The sequence below is a fragment of the Notolabrus celidotus genome, chromosome 10, assembly GCF_009762535.1.
Source record: "Notolabrus celidotus isolate fNotCel1 chromosome 10, fNotCel1.pri, whole genome shotgun sequence".
Classification (NCBI taxonomy): Eukaryota; Metazoa; Chordata; class Actinopteri; order Labriformes; family Labridae; genus Notolabrus; species Notolabrus celidotus.
In genome coordinates this window covers 15761710-15773975 of record NC_048281.1, presented here as the reverse complement: position 1 = coordinate 15773975, position 12266 = coordinate 15761710, and the positions used below count along the sequence as shown (strand labels likewise).

At 40.6% G+C, this 12266-nt stretch overlaps 1 long non-coding RNA gene across 1 annotated transcript; it reads left to right on the top strand.

The window, feature by feature from the left end:
- The first annotated feature begins 5901 nt into the window (after positions 1-5901).
- Positions 5902-6711, top strand: LOC117819774. The gene is made up of 3 exons (XR_004632622.1): positions 5902-6011; positions 6479-6525; positions 6671-6711. It is a non-coding gene; the product is annotated as an uncharacterized LOC117819774 (long non-coding RNA).
- Positions 6712-12266: the final 5555 nt, after the last annotated feature.

The window sequence follows — 12266 nt, the reverse complement described above, 5'->3', positions numbered from 1 at the left end:
TTGTGATTGTATATCCGTTTGTTATAAATGCTGTATAACTTCTCTGCCTTAGCCATTAGTTGCTTTGTGAATGGATTGCAGCCAGAGGAGGGCAAAGGGTATTTAAAAGCCCACCTTACGTCTCTCTACCATTTTAATTCGGCCTATTCTTGGCAGTTATAAGGAGGGGGGGGGTGCTTTTAACTGTGTAAATAGCTCTGGAAATTGCGTGTGGCCTTTGACTGTCTCTGTAATTGCGAGACTCTTGCAGTATTTTGCTTGGCAGTCTGAGAGGTTAACCCCTGAGGGCTTGGGGCCTGGAGCTCTCCGTCTGACTGGCAGAGGGCTCCTCAAAGCTCCACTTGTTCACCTTCCAGCCCGGGCAGCTCTAAGCCGCCGCTGATCCTCTTCTGGACAAGAGAGAGAGAGAGAGTGAGGGAGAGATAGATAAAGAGAGAGAGAGAGGGGGAGGCTGGTGCATTTGTCGGTGGCTGATATGCTGCAGGGTAAAACTTGGAGTGTTAAAGGGCCAATACGACACACCCAGCTCTCCCTGGTAGCACCTGACAGTCAGTAGTGTCTAAAAGAGAGCGCCAGAAATAAACTCAGGTTTAGCTGCGATCAGATTATTCTCACGCTGCTGCAGTATGTGGACAATCATTTTCTCCAACAACAATTTTTCCAATATTGCCATGAAATATTGCATGATCACTGATCCTGAGGGGCATGCTATGAATTCCAAGCTAACCTTAACATAAGATGGGCATTGGTTGAATTCTTACCTTACCTGTTGTTCAATGGTCACTATCGTGTTACCCAATATGTTGTTCTTACTGAAGATATGGCCATTGTCCCTCTGGATTTTCACTACCCAGAAATGACTAGGTTCTAATTAATGTGTGAGTGCTGACATGGTAATGGTTTGTAAGATAATATATGTCAATATGATTTCAACCCTTAAATATAGTAGTACAACATTTTGACAGTCTTTGAGTATCACTCCCTCCTGATATACATGCCTATTAAGACATTAACAGAATGCATTTGGCAGCCCTGAAAATAACAAAGAAAGGTTCAGATTTAGATAACAAAATGTTGCATGGTCATACATTGCCAAAAAATATAACATGATTTGTCTTGATTTTGGACATTAAGCCAGTGTTTTCATGAGTTTTACGTCATCAGCTGTTGATTTTGAGCTTCATCTCAGAAGTATTCAGGATTTGAATGTGGGACTTGTGCAGAAGGTACTTTCTAACCTGTCTCCTGTGATGGATGTTGTTGCTGTATGAAATGGTCTGTAAAGATGCAGCCTCTTGTTGAGTCACCGCTGAAACTCTAGAGAAAAGACAACATTTGCAGTTTCCTCCATGGATTCCCACATTGTTCATGCCAGCTCTGCTCCCCCTCGGCCTCCGGAGTGACTCTCTACGCCCCAGACAAAAGTACACAGGCAGAAAAGAAATATCAAGGCACAAAAGCTCTTTATGTAATGCTGTCAAGTTGCATTGATTTTTTTTCCCCAGTATATTTGACAGACAACATAAAATCGTTGCTTCATGTCATGTCAGGCTGGGCCACGGAGATCGCATCGGCTTTGCCAGTATCAGTCAATTCTTTGGCAGAAATGTTTCTTGGACGAGGCATTGTGCACAGATGTTGACTGAGTAACTCATTTGTACAACTCTGAATGTTTGTTGCCTTTACACAGCAGAAAGTATGTGACTTCAGCCTCCAGTCTAAGTTAGTTTTGTGACCAAACTTTGTCTCCCTGATCAGAAAGCAGTGCAAAGTACAGTATCTGAGGCCTGCGTCTGTTTCATCAGTGAGACAGCGGATGGATGGATTCAAGGACTGCAGCAGGAATGGGGTGCTGGTTTGTCTCTGGATTTTGGTGAAGGATCAGCAGCTGTGCAATCAGACCCGACTCTGACCCCACCTGTCCGGACGTTCCTCCACACCCTCCATCATGTCCATGTGTCACGCACACGCTGATGAACCGCTGGTCGCGTGCAACCTCTGAGCTGGCCTGACCTGCAGTCTGATTTAGTGAAGACATGCCACAACTGAAGGTACATTCAGGGAATACAGTACTTTATTGTTTTGCTACTTCCATCCATCAGGGCTTTATTTAAACTACTCGTGATGTATTGTTCACCTGTGGCCACTGTTCAATAAATAGACAGAATCAAAGAGCGTAATTAAAACACACTTTAGTACTGCTTTAAGGTAATTTAACCAGGTATTTATATACTGTGCCAACGTTTAGTTCTACTCCCTTTCATTTCAAAGTGACATGTGGAACCCTTTATTCCTCTGCATTTATCTGACAGCTGTAGGTATTGGTTGCTATAGAATTTCTCACAAAGCATACTGTATGATCAAGAAATGAAATATGATATATTGGCTGAACGAAAATCATTACTGTAGACTACAGCCCACTAGTGCAATGAAAAAACACAGTTATATCTCGCTTTATTTGAACAAGTTTGTTTCCAGGTATTAAATTAGACTTTGTGTGGGATGCACTATTAATATCTGTACAAAATCAGTATAATAGAAGATGTAATCTATTTTGTAATGACAACTTTTATTTTGGCAGCCTAAAACAAGAATGTGGTTGATAGAAATTAATTCATAGGTCGCAGTTACTGCAAGCTAGTTATGTTAAAGTAAACTGTTATTTTCACCTTCATGTTTGTATTTAACCCCTGCATACCTACATATATTGGAAAGTTACATATTAACCCTCTTGTTATGTTCTGGGTCAGATTGACCCATTTCAAAGTTAAAAAATAAATAGAAAATTGTTAAAAATATTTTTTCGGTATGAAACTTCTTCTGCTTCGCTTAATTAGCGTAATTAACATATAAAATAAAAATGGTTCATATTCATATTCAACATATTTGCAACCCCCCCTGCATGTTTATACTACATAGATACTGTTCGTGGGTCAACTTGACCCTGCAGTCAAAGTGGAGGCTAAAAGGGGTCAGAAGTGTCAAATACGAACGGTTTCTTTGCAACTGTGTGACATTTTTCACCCCAATCACAAACACATGAAAAACGAGTGAGTTATCCTCATTGAACCATGATCTGTGAGAATTAAAGAACACCATTGCACTAAATATTAATTTAAATGGTTAGTTACGGAGTTAATTATGAGATTTAAATAAATTGTGTTGGGATTTTTTGGGTTCTGACACTTTTGGATAATTGAATATGCCCGGGTCAAGTTGACCCAGGAACATTATTGCTGTTCCTGAGAAACAAACATAACAGGAGGGTTAAGCTTCAGCACAATCATCATGCTCATTTTGCTTTAAATTTCGCTAACTACATCAATCGCGCAAGCTAGCTTTCACAGTTTAGCACTCTTTATTAGCTGTTTAGTTAGCTGTTTCTCTACAACACTGCACTTTCACATCAGGTTAGAGGTGTTGTGTATCAAATTTAATATGAAGGTTTCAGATCATGCTTCAGCTCCACAGTAGTCAAGTAACATAGTGGAAGTCAATTAACTTCTTATTATGTGAAACAGGCTCCAAAACATGAGAGTTGGTTTTGACCAACCATGTAGGCTAAATACTGCATTACATGATCCTCTAAGACTGAAATGGCTACTTGTGGAGCATATAAGTTACTTCAAGAAAGCTTGATAAGTGAACAACACATCAGGTTAACTTTGGGTTGGTAGAATTCTTTTTGATATGTTCAAAGTGACATTGATCATAAATATGCTATGTAATCAAAGAAATAAGGGTATACCTGAAGGTTTTTATTGATAGTTTTTATCGTTTTTAATATTCTGTCGAGTATTGAATTGTAATGTGGGGTTTGACAAGACTTTTAGTTTGTTAGCTTATATTTCTAGATGTTCTTATTCCTGCATGGCATTACAAAGAGATAAAAAGCTAACGTTATATTACTAAGAATACAGCACTTTTGACATAGTTCTTGCCTACTTTTCTATAGGTAAAGGATCTTAGCACTTATTCACCCCTGCTGTCTGATAGAGAACCACGTTATCTGCTGACATGGTTTAGCCCATGTGACGACTGTCTGAGCTGAATGTGACACAATAGAAGAGGCAGCCAGTGTCAGACATGTGGATGCTCTGCGGTCGCTGTTGAGAACACTAAGCTCTGTATTTGCACTCCTCTTGCTGAGGCTAACAGCCTCTCCAGCCCAGGTTAGGAGTGGGGCTCCCTGCAGCTGCTGTCTCTGAGGCTGATTAGCGTGGTGATGAGCGAATGAGGGCTGGGGGAGAACAGCGCACACACACTCTGAAAGGGTTAAGCAGCCGGTTAGGGAGGAGACCTGCTCTGTGTCCAGGATGTTGAGTGCTGTGGAGCTATGGTGTGCTGTTACACTGCATGAGGCCTCCGCTCCACTTGGGTTCTGATTGGGCCTGTAAGATCACAGCAACCCCCCTCCTCCTTCTCTTTGCCACCCCCCTTCCCCCTCCTCCTCCCTGAGGGTTTCTCTCTCCACATCCTCCCTGCTGATTATCACCACTGCCAGAGCTGACTCTTGCACTCCAGCTGCTGTCCACACTCTGGCTCTGGGGCTAATTTAACCAGGCTGCATGGAGGTAGAAAACTTTCTCACACAGCCTGAAAATGCAGAGCCACTACACAGTGAAGCTCCTCCCAGGCTTTAGCTTGTTGCCCTCTGCAGAAACCTCCATCCGGCTGCTGCTGCCTTATACAAAAAGAATCACTCTGCTAATGCTACATGCCTTACGATCAAGCCCTCCCTTGCGGTGCATTTAAACGATTTCCAGAGCTACAAATGATCAGAACAAGGTCACAGTCCTCTTTACTTGGAAGTAGTTCATCAGAACAAAATAGACAGCCAAGGTTTCCCTGCAGTCTAACATGTGTTTCGCTCTGCAGGTGTTTCCTCTGAGCCAAGTCAGGGCAGGGTGCTGCCTTCACTATCCAAAAGGTGACACTCAACAGTCCTCATCAATATGAAACTCAGCCTTTAAGCTCCTAATATAAAACATGCGCTCAAGATCTCACAATGGCTACTGTATATCAAAGCATTGTGCGTTTCTTTTGTAATACAACCCTGAATAACAAAAGGTTGGAAAATCGATGCCTCGTGGACTTCTCTTTTTTCACGCTGGCTGAGGCTTGAAAAGCAAGTTTGAGTTGCTATTTTTGCATTAGGGTATTTCAAGTTATTGTTATTTGATACAAGCAAAAGGCTGAATAATTCACACAAGCATTGTCATAAGGCGGAGCCTTGAAAAACATCTATTTGACTTTGTGGGGCTGCGAGGGAGAAAAACATAGTGATTGACCTGTCGAACAAGTGGCTTTGGAGCAGGACAAAAGAGGTGGATCTCAGAGAGCGACGAGAATCACAATGAAGTGCTGCCTTAAGAATTCAGCGTAAATTTGAAATGTGACTTGAAGAAAAACCTGACGTGTTTGATATTAAATGAATTTCCCAATAAAACATTTAATCATAGAAATGTTGTTTTAACTATATCTATCATGTTTTACATTTGTATTTAATTCTATGTGACTGTGAACAATTCAAACAGTATGCAGACTGCAAATATTAGGGCTATTCTCTGCCCTGGCAAATATCCATAAGCCACTTGGACACATGCCAGCACCCCTGGGAGTAAAGCCTTGTCTTACTTGTGGGTCCGTGCCAAAGCAGAAATATGTGAGTGATGATGGGGAGAGTCCTCTATCAGCCTGCAGGGCTCCAGTGTCTCTCTGCAGGGCTGTCCTGGGTCCCACAATCGGACAGAAAGGGCAAGACGCTGCTGCACAATCCTACCATATCCCCCCCTTTAACCCCACCATGTTAAATGGGAGCATTGTGACTGCAGACCTGCTCTCATCTTCATGTACTTTTTTTCTCCTTCTCCCAGTACATAATGACTCCAGACTATGTGACGACAGGCATTGTATCCGACCACATAGAAATTAAAGATGAAGATCTGAGCCGGAGGCAGCTGCAGGTCTTTCTCTGCTTTGTTGTGGCACCCGGTCCAGCCATGCACAAGGTGTGTGAGTTATATATTTGTGGATGTGTGCATAATGAATATGAAATCACTATTACCAGTCCAAATCTGTGTGTGGTCTCTCAAACGTCAAGCCAGGTGGTAACAATTGATTAAATCAAATTTCTGCCCTGAGCACGAATTCAATTATGGTATTAGAGCTGTAATCTAATGCGTTTGTTCCTTCACATGCAGAACTGTTACACAATCGTGGTTATGATATATCTATTATATGAATGACTATAATTTGAGTTAGTCATGTAATTTTAGACATGTTAGGAGGCGGTACAGAGTGGGAGATTTGCAATATCAGAGTGGTAATATGCTCATGGTGTGTGGATTGGGTGCATATTTTTTTGAACAGGTGGGTACACATTAAATTAGAGACAACACAGAAAACAACCTGCATCATTTATTATTAAGATTGAAACGGTTCAGGTAACACTTTGTATGTTTCTCCTTCTCCACAGAAATTTCCCTCCATCAGCGAACAATGCAGCCACACTACACCAGACAGGTATTTAATCTCTTGTAACCATTTTATCTGGGAATCCCCCTCTCTTTCATTTATGAAGGGCAATTGAGAAATCAAACCCAGGAGCAGTGTTTGCTGGCAGAGGAGTTATGATAAGATCCTCCTTTGATTCTCTTTTTTCATACAGTGGGAGAACACACTCAGAGAATATACAAGCATTTGTGCACGACATCCTGAAACACATCCATAAAGGTACAGCAAAGGAAGCAGGCTTTTTAAATTGCATTTTGTGCTATTTTACCTTTCTTTTTCAGAAATAGTATTGTATGAACATGTAATGATATCTTATCTCTGAAATGTGACTGTTGCAGTACTGAAACTAACATGTTAAACTTTTTATTTCTATTTTGGCAAATAGGTTACTCTTTGCAGCTGCTCGGTGAGGATGAATTCAACACTTTGTTCAGCTTGGCAGTTATTCTGCAAAGTTAAACTGGACACAGAGATACAATCTGAAGTCTCAGCAGGCAATTAAAAAGTAATTAGCTTAAACTGTGTGTAATTTTGTGTTGTCTGCTACTTTTCCGTGTTTATTTTGAGCAAGCTGTCTCGGAAACTCCCACTTTTTAATTGCATCAAAAGCTTATTTAGGATTTTTTTTTTCTTTTACGCAGCCTGCCTTTCCACTGGTCTGTAAAAAGCTGTAGATGGTATCAACAGTGATGTCAGTGTGGCTATTTCTGCTTTGCACATATACACTCTGATCTGGTGCATGAATAAATAATTCACATAGGTCAAGCTTTGATCCTTCGATACAGCCTCTTGGATTGCCAGAAGAGGCAGGAAAACCAGTAGATTGCAAACGAGGAATGCATCAAGGGGAGTGCTGTTTACTTGTGGCAGCGCGGGCAGCTGGTTAGCCACCCCCTCGGTCGCTTTTACACCCCCCTCCCTCGCTTTTCAATTCCAGCCAGACCCCGGGCTCGGTCACTAACAGGGGGCTGGAATATTGTGCACTGGGGATCAATGTGGCCCTGAGTGAAATGTCAACCGCGACCCTGCGATGTGTCAGGCTGTGAGGGAGTTGTAATGGCTATTGATCCACTGTGCGCTTAATGCAGAGCTGCCCCGCCACGATGCGAGCCAGCTGCAGCACACGGATATATGTATGAGATGAGCTAAAACGGAGAAAATAGAAAAGAAAGAGCCCACAGTTTTGTCCCCCTCCTCACATCCCTCCCTCTCTGGCTGCAGATTGATCTTCCTCTTCCTGCTGATTCTAACTGGGGTCTGTCATTATCTTACTCTGTCATTAGGGGCTCCATTGACAGCCTTGGCCTGTCTGTGTCACTCTATTGAGACAGCAACACTTTTCCCATGCAGTGTTCCCTACATTTATTAAAATCTCTGACAGCCTTGTCTTTGCTTTCTCCATAGATGGCTGAGCTTCAGGCAGTGGTGCAGCGGTGTAATTGGAAGACGAGGCTCTCTGTCCCTGGCTTGTAATATCTGTGAGGTACAGCTGTAGGTCAGACTGGTTTACATCAGACTGTCGGCTATGGAGAAAAAAATCAGAACACCTCTGTCTGAGGGTATCTGTCTGTCAGGGAGAGTTGATTCATCTACTTGTATCCTTATATATTTGAGTCTTGTTTGTATTATCACGTTACTGTTCGGTATTTCATCCAGACGGTGACGTAAAAAATATTGTTAGAATTATGAGACCAGGAGTCAAGAAAAAAGGAGGGTGATTGATTCTTCATTCGTTTTCCTTATTGATCCAAAGCTTCCATAAAGACCGTCATTTTTGAGGAACAGAGTAACTTTCTTATGAATTACTGAATGACATCTTTTATAATAACTTTATAATGCTTTTCAATAAGATCAGACACAAAGAAACAGAGTCACACAGAGCCAAATGAATCCTATAATGTTAGAGAGATAACTCTCAATCTGCAAAATAGGCCAAACGTTGAATATTTAGTTATTTGGGCTACAATTTTGATATGTCCCATCACTCTGGTAAATTGTAATTACTATCATAATGTTTGATTTAGATATGAGATGGAACTAAGGATGCTTGTCAGGTTTAAACTTGACACCATATTAAGTTATTTGTCCACTTTTGGACATACATTTGTGCTCATAAGTTTACATACCCTGGCAGAATTTGTGTTTTTTTGGGTCATTTTTCAGAGAATATGAATGATAAGAGAAATTTATTTTTTCACTCATGGTTAGTGGTTGGGTGAAGCAACATTTTTATCAAACAACTGTGTTTACTCTTTTTATATCATAAAAACAACAGAAACTATCCAAGAAACCATAAATTCTGCCAGGGTATGTAAACTTATGAGCACAACTGTAACTTTGAAAATAAGATGGAAAAGTGCTCTACTTGTTCATACATTGAGGGTAGGTCTCATTCTGGTTAAAGGTAAGATGCACAGAAAATCTTCATAATGATTACCTTGCTTGTAAATGCCATACAGTCGTCAAGCAGCCCCATTTACTTTGGCTTGACCACCATGCAATTTAGCTAAAACCAGAGTTTTAAAAGGTATCAGGCAGGAGTCTGCAGATTTATAGATGACTTTATTTATAGAAAATATCACACATTTTTCGTTAGAAGGCTTTAACTTCATACAACATATGACCCTTTAGTTCACTTGACATCCAACAGAGGAACATGAATTCTAGATGAAAAAAGAATGTAGTATTTTCAGTGCAGCACACATCCCGTGATGCTTAGGGGCTGCACCAAAATTATTGTTGAAGGGTAAGAAACTGAATGTTATCTATTCCTTATTAGAAATTTAAACCCCTCTAGTTTTTCTATATTATTCTTAAACCACAATCTTGACTTTGAAAATGTATTAATATGTTATATAGTCTGTTTGTTTTGCCATCAATAACTAAAAGTACAGAAAGTATTTCAGATGGCACACTCCTTTTTAAATTGAACATGCTCACAGATAAATAACTTTCTAATAACTACTTAACCCTCCTGTTATGTTCGTTTCTTAGGAACAGCAATAATGTTCCTGGGTCAACGTGACTTGGGGCATATTAAATGATTCAAAAGTGTCAGAACCCCCCAAAATTACCAATATAAATTTTTTAAATCTCATAATTAACTCCATTACTAACCATTTAAGTCAATAAGTGTATTGGTGTTCTTTAATTCTCATAGATCAAGGTTCAATGACGATAATTCACTTGTTTTTATGAAAATTCATGTTAAAACTTTTCATATGTACATCAGAAAGGGATTAGGGTGAAATATGTCACACAGTTGCAAAGAAACATCTAGTATTTGACACTTCTGACCCCTTTTAGCCTCCACTTTGACTGCAGGGTCAAATTGACCCACGGACAGTATGTGATATAAACAAGCAGGGGGGCTTGCAAATGTGTGAAATGATCCATTTTCAGTTTATATGTTGTTCACACTAATTAAACCAAGCAGAAGACGTTTCATAGCGAAAATTACTTATAACTTTTTTTTTTTTTTTTTTAGATTTTTGAAGTTAAGTATGGGTCAATTTGACCCGCAACATAACAGGAGGGTTAATCAGGCATTAAAAGTAGACTTAGCGATAGCCAACGTTTTTGCAAACCAAGGCTGAACATGATTTAAGTGACTTGTTATTAAGTGCAGATGTCCTTGTGTGTAACAGGAATAAGAAATTACCCTCATATCTGCCCAGTTGTTTCCCCACAGTCCCTTGCCTCTGTTGAACAATAAACCTGTTTGTAAACAAGATTCTGTGCACAAATAGTACAGCTGCTCCAACTTATCAGATGTTAGGAACCAATCTGGGTTCATGTTAAAGTGACTGAAAAGTTGAAATCTAATTTAATGTGAATCAAAGTGAAAACAGAAAATTAAAGGGCCTTTAGAAAACAACCCAAACATCTTCATTCACAGTCTTTACATAGCTAAATATTTCTGATCATATGATTATTGTTGTGTTGTTTTCCCTGCTCACTGACTAACTGTGGAGACTTGACAACTTGAAAACATTTCTTCAAGCTGTCAGGAAGTGCACAGTGGGGTGCACTGCATTGAGATTGGTGTTTTGTGTGTACGTGTGTGTGTATATTTGTGTGTATTTGTGTGAAAAGCAATGCTGAGTATAGGGCTGGTGCTTGGACCTAGTTGCTCCTCCATGTTACAGGAGGCACAATCAGGTAGGACCAGGGGGTCTCCGGCTGTCTTGGCCTCCGTAACACACGAGGCTGCTCAATGGGACGGAAGTTATTGTGGGGCTGGGGGGTGAAGCTGATGACATGGTGTGTGACAGAGACTCATCATTTGAGTGTGATACAAGTATTTTGAGCTGCAAGGCTGTAATGCTGCTTGGCTTGTCTGAAGGGATTTATTCCAGATTGCAGGGGCCGAAGGGGTCAGTGGCCAAACACGTGGGAGGTTTATCAAGAAAAAAAAACACACTTGTGGACATAGGGAAACGTGTGGAGGGAGAATAGAGAAAAGATGTATTAAAACGTATCTATTTTTACAGAAGTGCTGGTTAGAATCCCTCTTGCATGACAATTTGACAAGTTAATTTAGTGTATGCTTTGCATGCATATGTAAATGTTGCACACTCCCTTGAATACAATGGATTTCTGTCCCCACAAAACTTGAATTCACCACCCAGCTCTAGTGGAAATAAGCTTTTATTCTGTCTTCTTCCAGCAAGGAAAAAGAAATGTTTAATCCAACACCCACTGTGAAAGAAAAAGTAATGCATATCTCACTATCTCGCCTATCTCCCTGCCAGCTAAAATTGAAATTTTAATGCATTTCAGAGTTTTTCCCCCCGAACGGAGACGCTGATAGACACTGGGATGTCATATTTACAGTATGAACACCCATGGTTTAATGCACTCCACAATACTGCCATCTCCCAAGTTCTTACCCCGAACAAAACATGTTCTACTCTTGAACATAAAGGAAAAAAAGGGCGAGGAACAAAATTATTCCTCAAACTGTCTATCAAGCTTCTGCATTCATGGCAAAGTCTAGAGGGCATGTCAGTCCTCCTGCCTCTGAGAGAGGTAATTATCCTTTTCCTGTCAGAGAACAACAAATGATAGCCGGCTATGGGGGTGCATTTTCAGGAGCTGAAATTTGTCAATTGGAAGGAGAAGGAGGTTTAATTTTCTGGCAGCTGCATATCTACTTTTATCATGTTTTTTTCACTGGTCATTTGTTGTGTGTTTTTTTCCTTTTCACATGCACAGGGTAGTGTTTTTTTTTTATCTGCAAGCCTCTGAGGGTGTATTTATGTGCCCTGCATTAACATACCTATTTATAGTCCTACACTTTCTTACAGTCATCTTTTTTTTTCTGTTGTGACCATTTCACAGATTATATATTGTCCAAGTAATTTCCCTTTCAGCATCTGTGTTTTTTACCTTTCAGAGAAAGCAGTGAATGGAGGGAAAATTATCACAATTACTCATATAATTGAGCCGTCTTTGTAGCAAGTGCAGCTTCAGTAGCCCCCTTTTTTCCATCAGCCAAAATGGTTTCATTATATGGGTTTTTCATATTCCCTGACACGGGGCTCTGCTGAGGGCCTGGCGCGTGGATGAGATGCAGGATGAACAGAGCGAATCATTAAGGTCACAGTAGGAATAATTATCCCAGCTATGGAAAGAGCATCTACAGCCTTTATTCTCCCCCCACAGCACAAATGCAGCGTCCACGGCTTAGAACTTTGTCACAAATGGAGCTTCCACCTTCTACTTATACAAAAGAAGAGAGAGGGGGA